The 22,899-nt window shown below is 39.4% G+C and overlaps 1 protein-coding gene across 1 annotated transcript in view; it reads left to right on the plus strand.

Annotated features, from left to right (window-relative positions):
• The first annotated feature begins 3,493 nt into the window (after positions 1–3,493).
• PELI1 (pellino E3 ubiquitin protein ligase 1) overlaps positions 3,494–22,899 on the plus strand; it is a 57,414-nt gene continuing 38,008 nt past the window's right edge. The window contains exon 1 of the mRNA XM_007539616.3: positions 3,494–3,874. The gene's annotated coding sequence lies outside the window, so the exon portion shown is untranslated. The remainder of the gene's footprint in view (positions 3,875–22,899) is intronic.

A 22,899-nucleotide genomic window follows, 5' to 3' on the forward strand; every position in this document is an offset into this window, starting at 1 on the left:
CGTTAAGTGAAATAAGCCAGAAAGAAGGATGAATATGGTATGATCTCACTCATAGACAGATATTGAGAACAGAAAGGGAAACAAAGTAGAACTTAAACTGGATTTGGTGTATTGCACCAAAGTAAATGACTCTGGGGGATAGAGAGGCCTGCTTTCAGGTCCTGGTACATAATGGTGGAGGGAGATCTAGGCCGGGATGAGAGTGTTTTGCAGAAAACTGAGAAATTTCACACATGTATCAATAACTGTAAACCATTAATCCCCCCCAAATGAACAACAGTTAAAAAAAGAATTTGGATATAAATTTAAGTTTTCATGTAGTTTTTTTTCATGCTAAAGAGAGTAGCTTTAACATTTATTGTAATGTAATTCTGTTAGCAACATTCTCTAAGTTTTTGTTTTCCTTAGCCTTAGCTTTTTTTAAGGCTTATTTGTTGGTTATACCAAGATTTATTTGCTTCAGGGGTTACTGCTGAGGCTTTTCCCCCCCTCAACCCCCCCCCCCCCCGGGGAGGCTTAGTACCTGCACTAGGAATCCATTGCTCCTGGTGGCCAGTTTTTCTGTTTTTATTGGATAGGACAGAGAGAAATTGAGGGGGTGGGGAAAATAGAGATGGAGAGAGAAAGACAGACATCTGTAAACCTGCCTCACTGCTTGTGAAGTGATGCCCCCACCCCCACCCCACCTCCTGCAGGTGTGGAACTGGGGGCTCAAACCTTGCACTTCGTACTACATGCACTTAACCCAGTGCGCTGCAACCTGGCCCCCCAGCTTTCCCATTCTTTATCTCTCTGGGAGTATGGACCAAAGACCTCTATGGGGCACAGAAGGTCGGAGGTCTGGCTTCTATAATTGCTTCTCTGCTGGACAGGGGTGTTGACAGCTCAATCCATACCCCCAGCCTGTATATGACATTTTTCTTTCAGTACTTCAAAAATTCCTTATCTTTGTCTTGCATAATTTCTGATTAGAAGTTTAGTCTCTGTTTTTCTCTATAGATGATATACTTTTCTCCATTAGCTGATTTTAAGATTTTCTTAGTACTGGTTTTCAACAATTTGAAATATCTTTTGGAATTGTGTGTGTACCTTTACCTTGGTTAATGCTCAATTTTCATTGGGCACCAAGACCTCATCACAGGCTTTTTGGGATGCTGACTCTTTTGGTTCTGAGGCAGGTCATATTTCATCCCATTGGCCACAATGCTCATGTTTTTGTATAAACATGTAAGCCAATTTGAGGTTTCTGGGAAAGGAATTTCCAAAAGTGACCCTTTTAGATCTATGTGACTAAACTTAGAGGCACATTTTTGTCAGCTGTATCATTTGACCATAAAGCTAGTATAAATATGGAAAAATGATGAAACAAGAAATGTGTCTTTAATTACTTCACTAAATTGTTGAATTGTTCAGTCCTGTAGCCTATTTTCCATTAGACTTTCTTTTTTATTTATTTATTCCCCTTTGTTGCCCTTGTTTTATTGTTGTAGTTATTATTATTGTTGTTATTAATGTCATCATTGTTGGATAGGACAGAGAGAAATGGAGAGAGGAGGGGAAGACAGAGAGGGGGAGAGAAAGATAGACAGACATCTGCAGACCTACTTCACCACCTGTGAAGCGACTCCCCTGCAAGTGGGGAGCTGTGGTCTGGAACCATGATCCTTACCCAGGTCCTTGTGCTTCGTGCCACATGCTCTTAACCCACTGTGCTACCGCCCAACTCCCTCTCTTCTTATAATACTTTAACATCTTCCAGTCATGCAGTATTCTCTAGGGGTCTTTCTAAAACGTGTATACACATCTTATTTACAAGCTTGCCATGGCTTTCTATAACTTCCAAAAACGGGATGACGACAACAATAACTCCACACTTCTTAGCATACCATACACAGTCCTTCATGATCTAAAATATCTCCCTTACTCCATTTTATTCTTGGCTAGATCAAAATACTCTTTAATCTCATGCATTTAGGTCTTTGCACTTGCTACCCTTTATCCTCTAGCCTCAATGTTCTCACACACTTCTTTACTTCCCTTTCATTCACTAAAATACACAGACATACTAACTCCTTGTCTTCCTCAAGTTTAAATGTTCTGATCTTACCTGATTCCGGTGTAACTGTATCCAAACTACCTTGTGTGTTTTCCAATTATAGTGTTTATCACACTGAGTCTGTTTATTTGTCTCCCCCTCTGAACCATAAACACTGTGCAAAAATAAGAAGTGTTCCTTTCATGTTTTTGAATCTCTGCTTCTGGAGCCAACTAAAGTGCCCCAAACAAAATACACACAATAAATGTTTTTGAACTGATGAGTGTGGTCTTCAGACATAAGGATTTCTGATGCTGAGACTGTATTTGGAAAAGCTGGCTTTTCCTGCCCCAAATATCTTCCTGATTTCTAAGTTTAATCTTTTTCTCCCAGAATATTAGGGCTGTACATAGACAGAAAAGGTCTTAGGATAGCTTGGCTAATCCTTTGGCTAGCTATTAACATGCCCTGACTTTCCCATCCTCTACCACCTATTCACACCTGGGTATCCAGAATGGATGCAGATTTCACTGACCAGCCCAACAGCACACATAGACCTTGCTTCAGTCTTCTCACCACCAACTGAAAGTTGCCACTAGACAGACAGTAAACAATTTTCAAATTTCCACTTATCTTCAGAATTTACTAGATTTGTATTTCTTAAAAACTAGGCTTTGACCTCAACACATCTGAATTATTTTATACTGACCAAGTAAAATGTTAGTTTTAATCCTAATCAAATCCACTTGAATCCTAATCATTACCTTTCTGAATTATTTTATACTGACCAAGTAAAATGTTAGTTTTAATCCTAATCAAATCCATTTGAATCCTAATCATTACCTTGGTCGGCCTTTAAATCAGTTAGATGTGACTGAGAGAAGAAATCCATCCTGGGTTTCTGATAGTGGTGATGTTCCTAACAGTTATAACCTAAGTGGTAAATTTTGCAGGCAACCACATTTCTACAAGGTTAAAAGAAGCTTCAGTTGAAGGTAAGTAAAAAGGATTTGTTTGAGGGGGAAGAAGAAGTGATAGAACTTGTGATGGTGATGGAGTTTTTGTTAGAAAAACGAGCAGCAAGGAAGTTTGAAATATTGGAAGTCGGATTTCAATGGGCACTGGTGAGTTGAGAGATCTGGAGATGAAGGAGTTAGAATTAGCTAAGGGCGGGATCCCCAACAGCAACCCCTTAGTACAAGACGGGCCTTGTTCTAGCCTCGGCAGCAGCAGAAGCACTGAACACTTCCGCGCCTCCGTTTGCCGGGGACCATAGTAACAGCGGGGCCAACCACTCCTCCCGAACATGCGCAGTGCAGAGCAAGCGGCCGCAGTCTTCCATAATAATGTAGCGCTTGGAGAACTACAACTCCCAGAAGACCACTCGGCACCGCGTCTCCGCCTCCTGGTGTGACCCTACCCTTCAGCCCCGCCCTCTAGCTAGTCCCCTCCCCTCCCACGGAGTGTGTGTCAGTGACCCGGAGGCGGTGTGAGGCGGAGGGACCGTCGGGGGGCGCCGCCGCCGCCGCCGCCGCCTCCACCAGCAGCAGCAGCAGCAGCAGCAGCAGCAGCAGCCGCAGCCGAGCCGCGCGCACGGATTTGTCTCGAGCCCTTTAGGAACAAACGACCGAGCGGGCCCTGCGCCTTTCCCTCCACCGCGGCTCCTCAGCGCTCGGCTCCGCGGCCAACTTCCCCCTGGCCGGGCTTGGCCGGTTGGCGAAGAAGGCGGCGGCACCACCGCGGCTGTCGGCTGGCGCTTCCTGCGCACGCTCTCCTCTCACCCCCGCGCTCCGGGTGTCGCGGCCGTGCTGGGATCCCGCGGCCACCAGCAGTTGTCCGGTGAGTGTGGCCGCCGGACGCCGCGGGAGGGAGAGATGGTGCTGCGGCCACCGAGCGGGGCGAGCAAGGCAGGCGCGCAACTTCCTCGGCGGCTTCCTCGGGTGGGTGGCCGGCTGGCCGACTGGCTCTCCCCGCCCGTCTGCGCGCCCCCGCGCGGGAGGCGGCGGGGAGCGGAGTTTGCGGCGCTGCATCCCGCGCCCTCGCGCTCGCCGGCGCCTTTGTCAGGAGCCGGCCCCGCGCGCCCTCCCCCTCCGCCGGGGAGCGCGGTCGCCGCCGAGCCCCGAGCCCCAAGCCCCAAGCCTAGGAGCCCCGAAGCCCCGAAGCCCTTGCGGGGCTGCTGAAGGGAGCTCCGTGGGGATGGGGGTGGCGGGTGGGGAAGGAAGAAGACGGGAATGAAAGAGAAACAAGGAGGGGGAGTGTCGGTGGTGGGCTTTTCTTTTGTTTGTGCGTGCTGGTAACTTCTTCCTTACATAACGCAGACTTCCAAGTTAGTCATTCTTTCTTGTATTGTTAGGATTATTATCAACTCAACTCCGCGGGTCTCCCGCGTTTGCTTTCATCTCGAGATCTCAGAGCCTTGAAAAACGGCCATTAATTTACACCTCCGGGGGCCCTTGCGATACAAGTTCCTACGCCCGTTTCCGCCAGTGGGTAAACTGAGGCCCCGAGGAGCTCTAATTGACGGGGCGCCGCCGCCGCCGCGCGCCTGCCGGTCTCAGGACCCGAGAGCTCGCTCCCCGCCGCCCCGTGGAAAAGTTAGAGATGCTCATCTCACAGGTTAACTGAAGCCTGGGACAGGCCTGGATAATTGCTAGGTGGTTGAAACACTTCTTCCATGGAGTTTGACTCTTAAAACCTCAAAGGACGGCTTTACCAAAAAAAAAAAAAAAAAAAAAAAGCTACGAGTAAGGAAAAGTCATCCATTAGTCGGACTCCCCAACTACATATATGTATTTGTACATACAAGTTTTAAGAGGCAAGAAAGCAATCATGGGCGAGAGGATTATGTAAATTGAACAGATTTTAATCATTACGCACAAGGAAGTGTCTTTCTTTTAACAACTCCAACAACCTTCCTATGTTTATTTTCAGACTGGAACAACAAATATTGGTACTTTTTAAGGTGGCTGGTTGTGCTAAGGACTGAGGCTTTAAGTATTCGCAAAGATTATCTGCCTTGGTTCAGAGGCTGTGCACTTGTGATGCAAAATGTTAATTTTTTTTCGAGGCAGCTGATCTTTTGTTACAGAACCAACAGTCTTTTTCTACAGTGAGGACGTATTTTACATATGGGGGGGTCGCAGCGTTTTTAGAATTTAGTGTACATGCATATAGTGTGAATTTAAATTTCTGAATCTCTTAAATTCTCATGGAGGCTTATGATACTTTGTAACTAATAAAATGTGTTCCTTGAATGACTTGTGTTGTAGCACAAATGCAACATATGAATTCCTTGTTTTTCATTCACACTAACAACCTCTTCTGAAGGAAAACACTGAACTCTGAGAACAGGTTAATTTTGATAGTTGAACCATACTGGAACCAAATATTGAAATCAAGCTTCATTTCTCCTAATTATTTCCTGAGGCGAATAGTAATCAGAACTGTAGTAACAGTACTTTAACTTAATCTGAATTTAATTTTGTATTATCTAGTTGCTTCTAGATTTTAATATGCTGGTTCCATCTAAAAAAGTGATCTTGAGTTTAAAACAATCGGAAAGTAGAACAGCTAAATGTAAGGAAAAGTGCATGTAGTGAGAAAGCTATAATGCCTCACCTAATAAGTGTACAACTATTAAAGAGAAAACTATCAGCTGGGTTTTTAGTGATACAGAGGTGCTATATTGTCATATTTGTAGTATTTATTGATTTATTTAAAAAAAAAGAGCCGGAATTGTGCCTTAGTGGAAGATATTAGGGGCAGGGGAGGAGGTGTCTATATCTCCTTAAAATTGTCTTTTAAATTACTTTATAATTGGTTATACTGAACACTTTAGCAGTTACAAACCAGATTTACCATTGGCATCTATACTTTAAAAAAGCCACAGACCCAGTGTCTTTGTTCAGTCACTGGAGTTCAAGACAAAAGCTAGTGTTGACTGGTGAAGTCTGGCATTGCAGCTTCCTAATTTCTGTGGAATCTCTGAAAGGAAATGACTGAGAAGTACAAAGCAGGAAACTGAGTCTAGTACTGCTGAATGCTACTGACACAAGCCTCAAGGGGAGCCCAAGTATGTTTCCAGTTTCTTTATTGGATAAAGACAGCCAGAAATCAAGAGGAATGGGGGAGATAGACAGAGAGACACCTACAGCACTGCTTCACCACTTGCAAAGCTTTTCCCTTGTAGGTGGGGGCCGGGGTCCGAACCCAGGTCCTTTCGCATTGTAATGTGCTCTCAACCAGCTGCACCATCGGCCTCCTCCGGCACTATTTTTAATAGTCATACCCAACCTTAGATTAAAAAGGAGTTTTAATAGTGTATGGTCAAGTGTAGTATTCTATGGAATGATATAGGTATAATTTCTTGAGAGTGTAAGTCTATGTGAAAGAGACAAACTCAACTGGATGTTTTAATTCTGCTTGATACATTCAAACATACATGTATACATGCAAGGCAACGCACATTTCTTAATACTTATGTATCTTGAAAAGCCATTTCATATGTGTCTTGCATTCAAGACTAAAGAGATTACATTGTAATTTAACTGCTGTTAGCCATGACACATACTTGGGAAGCTGAAAGACTAGCATATGTTTAGTGTTAGGGATGAATCTGACTTTTCATCTTGTATTTGTGCTTGAACTCTCCGATTACTACTTGCTTTAAGAACATACTGATTTCCTGTAAAGAACTGTTAAATCATGAAAATTGGACCACATCCTCAGTGTTTAAACTTCTTCCCCCCCCCCACTTTTTGGGGGGATTAGTGTTTTACAGTTGACAGTAAATACAATAGTTTGTACATGCATGACATTTTTCAGTTTTCCACATAACAATACAACCCCCACTAGGTCCTCTGCCATCCTTTTACAGGACCTGTACTCTCCCCCTACCCACCCCAGTCTTTTACTTTGGTGCAATACACAGCTCCAGTTCAGGTTCTGTTTAGAGTTTTCTCTTCTGATCTTGCTTTTCTTATTTATTTATTTATTTATTTATTTATTTATTTATTTATTATTGTATAGATAGAGAAATTGAGAGAGGAAGGGGAGATAGAGAGGAAGAGAGATACCTATAGCCCTGCTTCACCACTTGTGAAGCTTTCCCCCTGCAGATAGGGGCCAGGGACTTGAACCTGGGTCCTTGTGCACTATAATGTGAGTGCTTAACCATGTGTGCCACCATCTGGCCCCCCTGATCTTGCTTTTCAACTTCTGCCTTTGAATCAATGTTTAAACTTCTGTATCCTCCCAATAGTCTATAACTGTGTATTTTTTTTAATCTTCTACTCATAGGACTATAGATAGATAGGCTGATTGATAACTAGGTTTTTTTAAACTAATTTATAATTGATTTACAGCATTATATAATGTGAGTACATTTTCACACTTCTTTGTAGGTATATGGCTCTCCATACCCACTACCAAAGTTCTAATGCCACTATACCAGAAATCTCTGTATCTGTCCCCCCAGACCCATCTTCCCTCTTTAAGATTACTGGTTTTAAGTGGCTAGTATACTAGGTAGGTGTTTCTGTTTGCCATCAAGGTTGTAACTTGGGCTCGGTGCTTGAGTCCAGTGCTTTAATACTCTGTGCCACCTCAAGGGCTGAACTTTCTATTTTATTTAATCTTTTACTTTCAGGATATCATTAGGAATCTAGCTCTTTAATTCACTCAGATTTTTGTTTTGTTGTATGTATATGTATAGATGGTATATATGTGAATGTATAGATAGTTAACTAGGCTGTTCATATACTTTCAGAATTAAGTTGCTAGAGTAGATTATTTAATGTGTTTCAAAGACTAACCTATATGCGTGAAACACAGAACACTTAATTTCTCACTTGTTTCCTGTTAACTGTGAAAGTCTTCAACAAGATCTCTTTGATTTACTTGTAAAAATACAAGTGGCAGTAGTTTTTCTTGAAGTACTTTGGAATTCTATTATGGTAAACTTCTAATGTGTAGTTTATTTTACAAATAGCTTTCAGTCTGTTGATTTTTTTTATGGTAGGATTATGGATCTGTTTTTCATTTCCATTTTTGTAGAATAAATAAATAGCTTATGATAGAGGAGGAAAAAAAAGGGTGGGGAGGTGAACCCAAGAGGGAAGGGGAAAAATGGCTTTTACAAAACAGTAAACATGACCATGGATGTTTCTTATAACTTGAATCTACTTGAGTGGCGTAATGAACTAAGACTCAACATTTGTATATTATGAATACTAATCTCTAATTCTGCTTCCATTTCAAGAAAAAAATGTTTTGTAAAAGGAACTCATTTTATGTTGATTTAAACAGTTTTAGCCATGATAAAGTCCATTATTTGGAATTAACAATATTATGATGAATAGCAGTAATTAAGAATTATTTGAAAACTCAGCCTATTTCCATAGATTTATGTAGCATCAGATTCTTTTTCAGCTTGTGCATTTTAAGTCATTTCACATATTCCAGTATCCAGTATTTTCATATATATATATGTGATATATCATATATCTCTTCACTTTAAACTTTTTATCACTGTGACACATAACTTTATCTTCCTTTGTCACCATTGGCAGTGCCTGACCATATTCTATATTTGTTTAGCATTTTTTATACTTTTAAAGTGGTCTTGGGATGAACTAAGGACTTTAAGAATAAAATATAGACAGTAAGTATAAAACTTTTTCTGATTGTGTGACCTATTTACCTTTTTTCCTTCTTTTGCTCTTTTTACCATGCATTCTGATGGAGAGATGGTATATTCCATCAGCTAAGCACTGGTAGCTATGTGATATGCAGGATGCAGTCTTTTTTTGGACTGAATATTATAGGAAAGAGTAATAAACTCACTGACTTAAAGCCTTCATGAGTTAATCATGCATCCATATGTATCTAAACTACTAAAATTTGACAGTGGAATTAACACTCTACTGGAATTTCAAGAGCTGTTTTCAGCTCTTGGTGTACGTTCTTTTCTAAAAACAGGAGACTTCATCTTCACTGTAGTATGAGTTAATGATAAATGTCCTTGGGGAAAAACTGTGAACTGTGTCTGGATTTCAGCCAAGTTTCTTTTGGACAGTTGAGAGTAAAGAATAATTTTTAAAAAAAAATCAATGTGGTAAAGACGTTTATAATTTTTCTTTCATTCCCTGGAATACATTGTGAAGTGATTGGCTTTAAATTTATTATTGGGGAGGGGCACTGATTTTTTTTTTTTTTTAATGCTCAGCATCAGTTGACAATCCTTAGGCACAATTTAGCTTGCTTTTTTTTTTTTTTGGATAGAGGGTAAGAGATAAAGTTAGAGAAGGAGAGACATCTGAGTGCTGCTCCACTGCTAGTGAAACTTCCCTCCTGCAGGTGGGGATGAGGGACTTGAACCCTGGTTCTTGTACATGCTGACCTAACATCTGTACATGAGTAGGTGAGCCACCACCCAGCCCCCACTTCCATTTTTTTTTAAATTTTTTTTTAATATTTTATTTTATTTATTCCCTTTTGTTGCCCTTGTTGTTTTATTGTTGTAGTTATTATTGTTGTTGTTGTTGTTGGAGAGGACAGAGAGAAATGGAGAGAGGAGGGGAAGACAGAGAGGAGGAGAGAAAGACACCTGCAGACCTGCTTCACCGCCTGTGAAGCGACTCCCCTGCAGGTGGGGAGCCGGGGTTCGAACCGGGATCCTTATGCCGGTCCTTGTGCTTTGCGCCACCTGCACTTAACCTACTGCACTACAGCCCGACTCCCCCATTTTGTTTTTTTAAACAATAAGTGAAAACAATCAGAAGTGCTTTGTTAGTTCTTCAAAACCTTAGTGTTGTATTCCTGGTTCTTGGCAGATAGTATCCATAGTACTTCATGTTCCTCTGGGTTTACGCCAGATTTAATGAACTGCATGTACTGGAGGCACTAAAAGCTGATTTCCTTTCATTTTAGACTACAGTTAGCATAATAGATTTTTCTTCAAACTTTTCCATTGCCATGTTTTAAGACTTCAAGAGAGTCAAAACCTCAGGTTATAAAACTTGTTCGGTTTATCATGTATAAGTACATGTGTTAGATGTCTTGATGATAAAATACTGACTTAAAAATTCACAGCCCTTTAGACAGACTATGTATGTCTAGTGTATCTGAAAAAAAATTTTTTTATTGCTATTGTATCACATCATGATCATTCAATCCCTGGACTGTCACTTCACCAAAGAACAGTGGCTTTTGAGGTGAACTCTTAAACTGTTCAGCATAGAATAGATCTGAAATACATGTTGTTACCATACTTTTAAAAAAATTACTTATTTAATGAGAGACAGATCAGAACACTGCTCGACCACATTCAATGGCAGGTCTTGAACACAGGACCTCAGGTTTGCAAAGTGTCTCTACCTGCTAAACCATCTTCTTTTTTTTATTATTATTTTTAAATATTTATTTATTTTCCCTTTTGTTGCCCTTGTTTATTGTTGCAGTTATTATTGTTATTGATGTCTTTGTTGTTAGATAGGACAGAGAAAATTGGAGAGAGGAGGGGAAGACAGAGGGGGAAAGAAAGACACCTGCAGACCTGTGAAGCGACTCTCCTGCAGATGGGGAGCCTGGGGCTCAAACCAGGATCTTTATGCCAGTATTGTGCTTGGCAAAACTTACGCTTAACCCTGATGCGCTACCGTCGGACTCCTGCTAAACCATCTTCTAGTTGTAATACCAGAATTGAAAAAAAAAGTCAAAGTCATAACACACAGCAAAAAATAAAATGATATTTTGCTAAAACTTCTTGGTTGTGTCTCATTTAAAAATGGCATGCCAGCTTATTCGCCTATATTTTAGTTCTTAAAAACCTTTCTTTGTGGCTTTTGCCAGAACTTACCTCCTGAAGCTGTCTTTAAAATGATTCCCCAAAAGGATTTGTTAGGTTTCAGAACTAAGTAGGTTGTTAATGATTCAGTGTGCCCCCTCACTCTCCTCCCACTTCTAAATTGAAATCTCCTTCCTACCATCTCGGTGCCCTGAGTCATCATGCCTAAACTCTAAAGAACTCTTATCATATGAAAAACCTCACCATGAAGTAAAATTGAGAGAAAACAATCTGAGTCAGAGATCATTCGTTGATCACAATAATACAATATATAGTTGACTTTATTATAACACTCATAAATTCTGAGGCGTTTTTTTTTCCAGTTCAGTTTTAGTTGCTTATTTTGTTTGTTCATTAGTGAAAATAATAGCTGAAAAATTTATTTGTTGCATATATGAGAAAGAGAATTTCACAGGGTAGAGAGAGGAAGAGAAACCAGGGCACCATTTGGTACATTCAATGCTAGGAATCAAACCAGGAACTTCAGGCATTCAAGGCTGATGCTCTACTAGTTGAGATGTTTCTGAAACCACTGAAAATAATTTTTATTGAATATATATATGAGAGTAGATACAGTATGAGACACAGGATAAGAATCAGTATGCCAGAAGTCAAAAGACTAGGTTTTCAGGTTCATTTATTAGTGTGTGCCTTATATATTTTACTTAACCTTCCTGAATTTTAGCTTACTTACCTTACAAAGTCAGTATCTTTGTAGTATTCCTTTGGAATAGATACTGGTAGTAATTTGCCTCAGGTCAACTTCAGACTCTTAGTGGTATAGTCAGCAGCTATATGGTTGGTGTTCTAGATGAAATTAGCCTTTTAAAAGTTTTTTCTTGTCTTCCCCTCCTCTCTCCATTTCTCTCTGTCCTATCCAACGACAACAACAATAATAACTACAACAATAAAACAACAAGGGCAACAAAAGGGAATAAATAAATAATAAAAAAAAAAATTAAAAAAAAAAAGTTTTTTCTGGGGACTAGGTAGTGCTTCACCCAGCGAAGCACACATGTGTCACCTTACTTCAAGACACTTGTCCCTAACTGCAGTGAGGAAGTTTCATAAGTGCTGGAGCAGTGAGCTTTGGGTATCCATCTCCCCTCCTCTGTCTCTCCATATCCATATTTCTTATCTCAGTTGCTATCAAAAAGAACAAAAGAGGAAAAACAAAAACAAGAAAAAACACTGGAAATTGTGGAATCATAAAGACACAGAGCCCCAGAGATAGCACTGATGGCCAAAAAAAAAAAAAAAACTGATTTGTGCCTCATTTTTCTCATTTATAAAACAGGTGGTGGTAGTATTATTTGCCTGCTAAAATATTATGGTTAAAGAATGAATATATAAAAAGCCCTTTGAAGAATATCTGAGGGCTTCAATCTCCTGCACCACCAGAAGCCAGAGCTGAGCAGTGCCCTGGTAAAAATAAGTACATAGATAAATATCTGAGGGATAGGGAGGCAGCATAATTATGCAAATAGCTCTCGTGCCTGAGGCTCCACCGCTCAATCCCTAGCAGTACAATACAATGAGTCTGAGCCATTGCTCAGAAAAAAAAATCTGATCCTTATAATAATAAGCAGTGCATATGTGCTAATACTATTACTTATCATCTTGGGTTTAAGATGAGAAAATTGGACCTCAATGAAATTGATTCAAGTCTTACAATTTTTTGTTTTGTTTTTTCTTTTAAAATATTTTATTTTAATGAGAGATACTGAGAGAAGAGTGTGAGAATGGAGTACTGCTCAGCTCTGGCAGATGGTGGTACAGGGGATTGAACCTAGGACCGTAAAACCTCAGGCATGAAAATCTTTTGCATAATCATTATCCTGTCTTCCCAGCCCAAGTCACATGATTATTAAATAAATAATGGTACTAAGAGTCAAAGATAGTCTGACTCTAGAATTCCCTTAACATCTCTCTTATTTTAATTCATCTTAACTAATAATTGATATCATCCTCTTACAAGAGACTAGTATTTCTGTTATAAGATTATGTAATTCATTTAGCACTTACACATGGTGAGTATTTAAAATGTAAATCTAGAGTATTTAAGTAAGGCTCACTTAGTATGATCTGAATATACCTCTTCGTTCTGTTACATGCTCTGTACCTTGTTTTTCTCCCTTCCCTATTACTAAGTCACTAAAATCCCTAGAAAGTGAAAGCACTAATTTTATCTTACTCTAAAGTGACTTTAGTTGTTTTAACTTACTTATTTTCTAAAGCATTTTCAGGATGACTTGAGGTCTCAGTAGCATGTTATATCCATTTGGTGTGCTTAACAGTGAATCATTTTTATGATTATAATTAACTTTCTCCTTTTGATATTATGTAATTTGCCTGTTTTAAAAATTCTAAGATATTTTAACTTCCCAAGACTTTTCCTTTGAATTTCAATTTGATCAGCTGGTTTTTGAAGAGGAACTTTGATTTTAGTCTTTTGATATCTTTGTATTAGATTCTGTATGTAGATGAATCTGCTTCATTTTAGTCCATTAAGCTTCAATGCCTGGCTTTCATTTAGTCTTTTCATGAAAAAGCACATCTGGTTACTATTTACAGCATTTATAGGGTGATTTACTTGCTCCCCTCCTCCCTTTTAGTTGCTGCAAAATAAAAGAAGAAAAAAAATTCCTTTGTGTTAAGAAAAATCAAACCAGAAGATACAAAGTATTGCAGCTTTTACACTTAGCAGGGAGAAAGTTTTTAAGAAAGATTGGACTTGAAAAATATCAGAATCAAGCTTGACAAAAAGTCTAGTAATAATCTTGTTTTTTTTTTATTGTAGTTATTGTTATTGTCGTTGTTAGATAGGACAGAGAGAAATAGAGAGAGGAGGGGAAGACAGAGAAGGGGAGAGAAAGATACCCGCAGACTTGCTTCACTGCCTCTGAAGCGACTCCCCTACACGTGGGGAACCAGAGGCTTGAACCCAGTTCCTTAAACCGGTTCTTGCACTTGGCGCCACGTGTGCTTAACCTGCTGCGCTACAGACACAAGTGGTAAAACTGTGCGGTGTCTCTCCTTCCTTTTTTAAAATTTATTTATAAAAAGGAAACATTGACAAACCATAGGATAAGAGGGGTACAACTCCACACAATTCCCCACCACCAGAACTCTATATCCCATCTTGTCCCCTGATAGCTTTCCAATTCTTTTTTTTTTTTTTTAAATATTTATTTTATTTATTTATTCCCTTTTGTTGCCCTTGTTGTTTTATTGTTGTAGTTATTATTGTTGTTGTTGTTGGATAGGACAGAGAGAAATGGAGAGAGGAGGGGAAGACAGAGAGGAGGAGAGAAAGACAGACACCTGCAGACCTGCTTCACCGCCTGTGAAGCGACTCCCCTGCAGGTGGGGAGCCGGGGTTCGAACCGGGATCCTTATGCCGGTCCTTGTGCTTTGCGCCACCTGCGCTTCACCCGCTGTGCTACAGCCCGACTCCCAGCTTTCCAATTCTTTAACCCTCTGGGAGTATGGACCCAAGGTCATTGTGGGATGCAGAAGGTGGAAGGTCTGGCTTTTGTAATTGCTTCCCTGCTGAACATGGGTGTTGACAGATTGATCTGTACTCTCAGCCTGTCTCACTCTTTCCCTAGTGGGGTGGGGCTCTGGGGAAGTGGAGCTCCAGGACACCTTGGTGGGGTTGTCTGTGGGTGAGGGTGAGGGAGGATGTTTGGTCTTCCTTTTCTTTTACCCGCTCTGCAGGGATGTGAGGTTCCTCCAGAAGCAGTGGAATTGTGGGCTATATTCTTTTACCAGATTAACAATGCTTATTTGCTTGGTTTTTATATAGATATCACTTTAAAGACAATGATTCTCTTTAAGTGAATTTTCTTTTTAATTATTTTGAGGATTTTCTTTTTAATTATTTTGAGGATATGCTGTTTTACAGTACTGGAATTGTCATAGAGATTTCATATCTTCCCGATATATGTGTTAGCATTTTCTTACGTCCAAAATGCCAACTCCTACTACTGAGCTTTGGGCTCTCTGCCTCTCTCTCTTTTTAATAATTTATTTCCTTTTTGTTGCCCTTTTTTATTGTTTGTAGTTATTATTGTTGATGTCGTCGTTGTTGGATAGGACAGAGAGAAATGGAGAGAGGAGGGAAAGATAGGGGGAGAGAAAGACACCTGCAGGCCTGCTTCACTACCTGTGAAGCGACTCCCCTGCAGGTGGGGAGCGGGGGCTCAAACCAGGATCCTTTTGCCGGTCCTTGCCCTTTGCGCCACCTGTGCTTAACCCGCTGCGCGCTCTCTGCCCTCTTGAAACCTCTCCACTTTTATGGATATGCAGATATGGGATAAGGGTTTATGTTATACCATTCTTTTAATATTCTTTGTTTTGTGGTCCAAGAGGTGGTGTAGTAAGTAGATAAAACACTGGATTCTCAGTCATGAGGTCCTGAGTTCAGTCCATGGCAGCACAGGTACCAGAGTGATGTCTGGTTCTTTCTCTCTCTCTCTCCTATCTTCTTCATAAATAAATAAATAGTAAAACAGAATTAAAACTTGAGAGAGAGGAAATGATAATTAAAAAATATCTTTGTTTCTTATATGAGTGAGATCATCTCATATTTACCTTTCTTTTTCTGGCATATTTCACTTAGCATAATTCCCTTCATTTCCTTTGATGTAGCAAAAGGCAAGATTTCATCTTTTCTTAAAGCTGAATGGTATTTCCGTGTGTGTGTGTGTGTTTGTGTGTGTGTGTGTGTCACATGTTCTTTACTCACTCATCTATCATTGGACACATGGGTTGTTTCCAAAACATGAATATTGTGAGGTGTGCATGTATCTTTTTGTATTAATACTTTTGTTGAATAAGTAGGAGAGGGATTGTTGCTTCATATGGAAGATCTATTTTTAATTTTTTAAAGAAATTTCCATATACTCCTACCAATACTATATGAAAGACTTATTTTCTCCATATCCTACCAGCATTTGTCATTTCTGGCCTTTTTTTTTTTTTTCAGTACAGTCATTTTTATAGCATTATTTTACTGAATATAAATAGTCTATGTGTTCACTATAGAAAAATTGGAATAGGGCTGTTGAAATAGCTCACTTGATAGGAGCTGCTTTTGCCATGTGTGCAATCCAAGTTCCAGTCCAGCCCCCACTGCATTGAAGGAAGCTTTGGTGTTCTTTTATATACACCAAAAAAAAAAAGAGAAGGAAAATTGTAATATAGTAAAAGCGTAAAATTAACCATAGTTCCGGGGGTCGGGCGGTAGCGCAGTGGGTTAAGCGCATGCGGCGCAAAGCGCAAGGACCGACGTAAAGATCCCGGTATGAGCCCCCAACTCCCCACCTCCCCCTTTCTGACTTCCCCTCCTCTCTCGATTTCTCTCTTCCCTATCCAGCAACGAACGACATCAACAACAGTAATAAGCACAAGAAGTCTACAACAATAAGGGCAACAAAAGGGGGGAAAAATGGCCTCCAGAAGCAGCTGCGCTGAGCCCCAGCAATAACCCTGGAGGCAAAAAAAATTAACCATAGTTCCATCTCTCAGAATTCTGTTTGTACATAGTTTGCTACAGCCTCCACCTCCCAGATACACACCTGAAAAGTAGAACATTCCTGATAATTAGTGATGATAAATGTTTTTTCATGGGCCTGTATGTCTTTGAAGAAATAAATGTCTGTTCAGATCTTCTCTCCATATTTTGAGGTTGTCATTTATCTTCTTGTTGAATTTTGTAAGTTCTTTGTATATCTTGGATATTAGTCCTTTGTCAGGTGTATGCTGTTTTGTCTTGATAGTTTCCCTTGCTGTACTGGGACTTTTTAATTTGATACAATCCTGTTAATTTTTAGTTTTGTTTTACCTATTAGAGTTGAATCTTACAATACATCTCTGAAGCAAATGTCATAATGTTTTGCCCATTTTTTCTTAATTGTTAAATGACCAAGTATTGAATTCATTTGAGTTAACTTTAGTTCATGATGCCAGGTAGTGATCCAGTTATGTTCTTTTGCATGTTGCTATTCAGTTCTCCCAACATTATTTTTTTTTAATATTTTTATTTCCTTTTGTTGCCCTTGTTGTTTTATTGTTGTAGTTATTGTTGCTGTTATTTGATGTCGTTGTCGGATAGGACAGAGAGAAATGGAGAGGGGGAGAGAAAGAAACCTACAGACCTGCTTCACCACATGTGAAGCTACTCCCCTGTGGGCGGGTAGCCAGGGGCTCAAACCAGCATTCTTATTAGGTCCTTGCGCTTTGCATCACATGTGCTTAACCCACTGTGCTACCACCCCACTCTCTCCCAACATTATTTTATTGAAGAGACTTATCAATTTTATGTTCTTAGGTCCTTTAAAAAAAAAGAGCATTTTGGGTTAATATCAAGGGTATGTCTTTGTGAAGGAATTCTTTTACATTATATTTTGCTATGTCACAGTAGCATTGTCTGATATACTCAATGTATTTACCAGTTTACATGGATGATTAACTGATTTGATTACATCAGGGGAAAAAGATGGGATAACTAGATAACTTTTACATTACATAAAATAATTTAACATTATTAGGCCTGTGATTTTGTTTCTTCCCTTTTTAAAAGATTCATTTTTTTATTGATTTGTAAAATTATGTGGTTTCAGAGGTGTAATTTTGTGCATACATAATGTGTGTGTGCAACTCATGGTACCAAACCAATATTCCTGTACCCTCTTCCCAAAGTAGAGTCTGTAAAATACAGTGTAATTTTAGGGGAGTCGGGCTGTAGCGCAGCGGGTTAAGCGCAGGTGGCACAAAGCACAAGGACCGGCATAAGGATCCCCGTTCAAACCCCGGCTCCCCACCTGCAGGGGAGTCGCTTCACAGGCGGTGAAGCAGGTCTGCAGGTGTCTATCTTTCTCTCTTCCTCTCTGTCTTCCCCTCCTCTCTCCATTTCTCTCTGTCCTATCCAACGACAACAACAATAATAACTACAACAATAAAACAACAAGAACAACAAAAGGGAATAAATAAATAAATAAAATACAGTGTAATTTTAAGTGGAAAACTTAAAATCTAAGAATTTGCTAAAGAACATCTTCATAATCACAAAAGGGAATATATATGTATATTTAGGATAATATATTTTATGAGGTATAGGAATTTAAGTGTTTTTAAGTATTAAGATTAATTAGACAAAGCCTACTCAGATATGATTTTAATTGCAGTTTATTGAGTTATGTGGAAAATGAGCCAAAAATAGTTTAAACAAAATGCTTGAAGTCATGGTATTCTGAGCCTAGTATGTTTTTCACTGAATGTCAGGGGTATATTAAAGTGCCTACATTTTTTTTCCTATAAAAAATTGTTCTGACAGTAAAGTTAAGTGATTTTCACAATTTATTGCTATTTAAAAATTTCCCTTAACTTCACATTTTGTTCTGAATGCCTTGATTTCTTTCCTCCACCTACATGATTTTGAAAGCAAGTGAAGCAAAAGTTGCAAAGTAACACAGTGAATTAGAGAACCTGACTTTCTTTCAAAACAAAACAAACCTTTATTATAAGATTGCTTTTTATTGGAATGAGTAAAGGAGTCTTGGGCAAATCTTTGGTAAATGTGAATAATCTAATGATTTAGCTAAAATGAATAGGAAAGCCTTACTATTTTCCTTGTAGAAAATTGTCCCAATAAACACAACGTTAAGCCAGATATTCTAAGGTCAAAAGTTAAAAAACAAATGTGTAGGTCCAAATATCAGCAATTATATGCCTATATCAGGGATTTTAAAGAGAAAGAGCCCATAGGTTAATTAGAATCTTGTTTATTTCTGTTACAAAAAATTATGGTGTTAGCTTGCTTAAAACCCCATGACTAAGGGTGATTCTTACTAAGAATTGTAAGCTCAATGAAATTCAAAGATGTGTAGAATTTTCAACAAGTGTATAGTAAAATTTAAACAAATACTCTATCACTGATCCATAATGGGCACTCCGTAAATGTTTATGGGTTAATTCAATTTTAAAAGTTTCAAGAAAAGACAGCATTATTTTTTCTAAACTTTAAAACCAATGCACATCACCCACTAAACCTCACTGCCCCCTCATTGTATCTCGGTTTTAATACAAATTGGTTCTCCCTTTTGAGTGTAAAGAAACCTGGTTTGTATTTTTCATCCACCCTTAGTCTGAGCTGAAATTACTTAAAAGGAATTTTGATTTAATAGTATTTACTTATTTCAGGTTCTAAAGTATAGAAGATAGATGCTAAATGATATGAATAGGAGAACCTTTATCTGAAATGATTGGCTGGAAAATAAGTAGACAGACTGATGGAGAACAGGTTTGGAATAGGAATGTAGTGGTCAAGTCCAACAATTGTAGTTAGGGGAAGCTAAATCCTAACTAAGATATTAGCAAGGCAACAACTCAGATTATGATTTTCTTTTACAACAGGATAAAGAATTATGGTTAATAAAACTGAAATTTCAGTCAAGATTTCATTGGCAGTAGAGTTGGAGCAGAACAGCATTAAATAAATTTACACACAGCAAAGTTCTAAAGGCATCCACTTCTCTATTTAGGCCATACTTACCAGTGCTAAGAACTGTACTTCTTCTAGCGTTTGCCCTTCTTCCGTAGCCAGTCAACAGCGTCAGATAGAGCCTGATGTAAAGTTTCGAGACCTCCTTTGAATCTGTAGAGGTGGCAGTCGTTGACTATGTGGGTCATAGTCTGTCTGTAGCCGCAGGGGCAGTTCAGGTCGTCTCTGGCTCCCCAGCGATGGAACATAGCGGCGCACCGGCCATGGCCTGTTCGATAGCGATTGAGGAGGGCCCAGTCATAACGTGCTAGGTCAAAGCCGGGTTGACGCTTGCAGGGGTCTGTGATGAGGTGTTTGTTCTTTACCTCAGCTGACTGCCAACTCTTGTTTCCAAGAGTCTGGAACAGAGAAGTTCAGTGTAGGCGTAGGGGACCATATTGGGTGACGAGATGTCAAGCGTTGGACAGGGTGGGCGAAGATATCCGCGTATATTGGCAGGTCCGGTCGAGCGTAGACGTGGGAAATGAACCTAGCTGGTGCCGCATCCCGACGAATATCTGGCGGGGCGATGTTGCTAAGAACTGGCAGCCATGGAACCAGGGTGGAACAGATGGTTCCAGAAATTATCCTCATGGAGGAATATAATTTGGAATCGACCAAGTGGACATGGGGGCTACGGAACCATACTGGGGCACAGTATTCTGCAGTGGAATAGCATAATGCCAGAGATGATGATCGTAGTGTGGAAGCGCTCGCGCCCCATGAGGAGCTGGCCAGTCTTGCAATGATGTTATTCCTCGCACCCACCTTTGCTGCAGTTTTTATGAGATGTTCGTGAAATGACAGAGTGCGATCTAGAGTAATGCCAAGATAGACTGGCTGGGCTTCATGCCGGATTCTCGTATCGCCAAGCTGCACATTAAGCTCACGCGAGGCCGAGGCATGGTGTAGATGGAAAACAGATGATACCGTTTTTGCAGTGCTAGGGATTAGTCGCCATTTTTTACAGTAATCAGATATCAGAGACATGTCTTTCGTGAGTGTTTCCTCGAGGATGTCGAACTTGGATGCCTGAGTTGCACAGCAGATGTCATCGGCGTAGATGAACTTCCTTGAAGAAGTTTCTGGGAGGTCATTGATGTACTCAATGTTATTTAGAACTGTACTCAATATTATTTAGGAAACATTTCTGTGATGTCTACATTTTAGGTCAGATAGCCTAACATTTTACCTATATTTAGCAAAAACCCATTTTTCCATAATGTAATAACAGGCCAAACACTATGATTTTACATATTTTTTACCCTAATGTTACTGGTAGGCATTTAGTCATGGTTTGATACTCCTTTGTTGTGTAGCATGATAGAAAACACACTTACTTACATTTAGAGCTCAGCTTTTGCCACTTAGCTTCTAAGTAACCTTGAGCAAATTGTTTAGCCTGATTTCTTCTACTGTCATAAGATTTTTGTAAATAGTGAATTTTGTGCTTTTTTGGGGGGGGTAAAGTTAGGGGGATACAGTTGGCTTGGGGATGTCTTCAACTATAATGAAAACATACATAACTGGTAAAATGATTCTTTCTCTGGCTTTAGGAAGTAGGAGTTAGAATATATAGAGTTTTAAAACTTATGCAAGTTCTAAAGTTGCAAAAGTTCTGGTCACTGGCTTTTCAGTGGTTTAGTATTTGAATTTCAGGTATTTGCTAACAGCCAGTGATATTGAGATTTGTTTAATGTGTAATACTTTGTTTCTTTGTTACTATAACAGCTTTTTTGAGATGTAATTCATATAATTTACAGTTCACCAGCTTAGGATATATACTTCAAGGTTTATTTTTTAGTTTTGCCACAGAGCTGTACTACAGTCATCACAATCAATTTTAGAATATTTTATCATGTATAAATTCGATCTGTAGCTTTTAATCATCCTTCAAATAGATATTCATAAAATCTTTCTGTCTTTGAATTTGCCTATTGTGAATGTTTTATATATAAGGCATCATGCGATCTGTAGTTCTTTGTGATTGGGTTCTTTTATGTAGTATGTTTTCAAAATGTATTTATCACTTGATGGACATTTGGGTTATTATTAAATTTTTTTTAGCTGACATGGGTAATGCTGCCGTAAGTGTTCATGCACAGGAATTTTTAAGGACCTATGTTCTAATTTTCCTTTAATGTTAGCCTAAGAGTTGAATTCCTGGGTCATAGGATGACTGTTTCATCTTTTAAGAAACTATCAGGAAGCTTTCCAGAACAACCACACCATTTCCTTCTTCCCTCCCTTCCGTCCTTTTTTTTTTTAAGACTGTATTTATTTATTAATGAAAGGGGTAGGAGAAGAGAGAGAGAAATAGAGCATCACCCTGTACACGTGTTGCCAGGGATTGAACTCAGAACCTCACACTTGAGAGCCTAACACTTTATCCACTGAGCCACATCCCAGACCATTTTGTTTTCTTACTAATAGTGATTGAGGATGTTCAAGTTTTCTACATTCTTGCCCAATACTTGCCTTTTTAGTTACAGCTATCCTACTAGGTATGAAGTGGCATGTCATTGTGGTTTTGATTTGTATTTTTTCTTTCTCTCTCACCCCCATCCTTCCTTTTATGCATTCCCCGCTTCTCCCTCCCTCCCTCCTTTTCTTCCCTTACTTCCTTTCTTGCCAGTGTTTTCCCACCTGCAGATTCCACTGGTCCTGGTGGACTCCTCATCCCCTTTTGTAAGATAGAGGGTGAGAGACAGAGACAGAGAGAGACCAAAGCACTGGCTGCTAGTGAAGCTTCCCCTTTGCATGGTACTCTCACATGGTACCTTGGACTTAAACCCACGTCCTCACACATAGTAAAGTATGTGCTGTAAGAGGGGAGCTATTTCCTGGCCACTTGATTTATATTTGTTTTAATTTTTTATTAGTGATTTAATAATGATAGATAAGCTTGTGGGATGAAAGGGGTACAATTCCACACAGTTCTCACCAACAGAGTTCCACATCCTATCCCCTCCATTGGAAGGTTCTCTTTTCTTTATCCCCCTGAGAGTATGGACCAAAGACCTTTATGAGGTGCTAAAGGTAGGAGTTCTAGCTTCTATGATTGCTTCTTCACTGGACATGGGCATTGACAGGTTGATCCATATCCCCAGCCTGTTTCTATCTTTCCCTAGTGGGGCAGGGTTCTGGGAAGGTAGGGTTCCAGGACACATTGGTGAGGTCGTTTGCCCAGGGAAGTCAGGTTGGTGTCATGGTAGCATCTGCAACATGGTGGCTGAAAAGCATTAAAAAGCATATAAAGCAGAGCAAATTGTTTAGTAAGCAGGAACCTAAAAGTAAGAATATAGCAGATGAGATTTGGGGTCTTCATATTGGAAGAAGCTAGAATTTTTTTTTAAATAACTAATATGTTGATTTTTTTCTTCATGTACTTAATATTATTTGTACTTCTTAGGAGAAATGTTTGTAAGGATCTTTTAACAATTTTTGTTAGGTAAATTATATTTTTATTATTTC

Source organism: Erinaceus europaeus, chromosome 3 (assembly GCF_950295315.1).
Source record: "Erinaceus europaeus chromosome 3, mEriEur2.1, whole genome shotgun sequence".
Classification (NCBI taxonomy): domain Eukaryota; kingdom Metazoa; phylum Chordata; class Mammalia; order Eulipotyphla; family Erinaceidae; genus Erinaceus; species Erinaceus europaeus.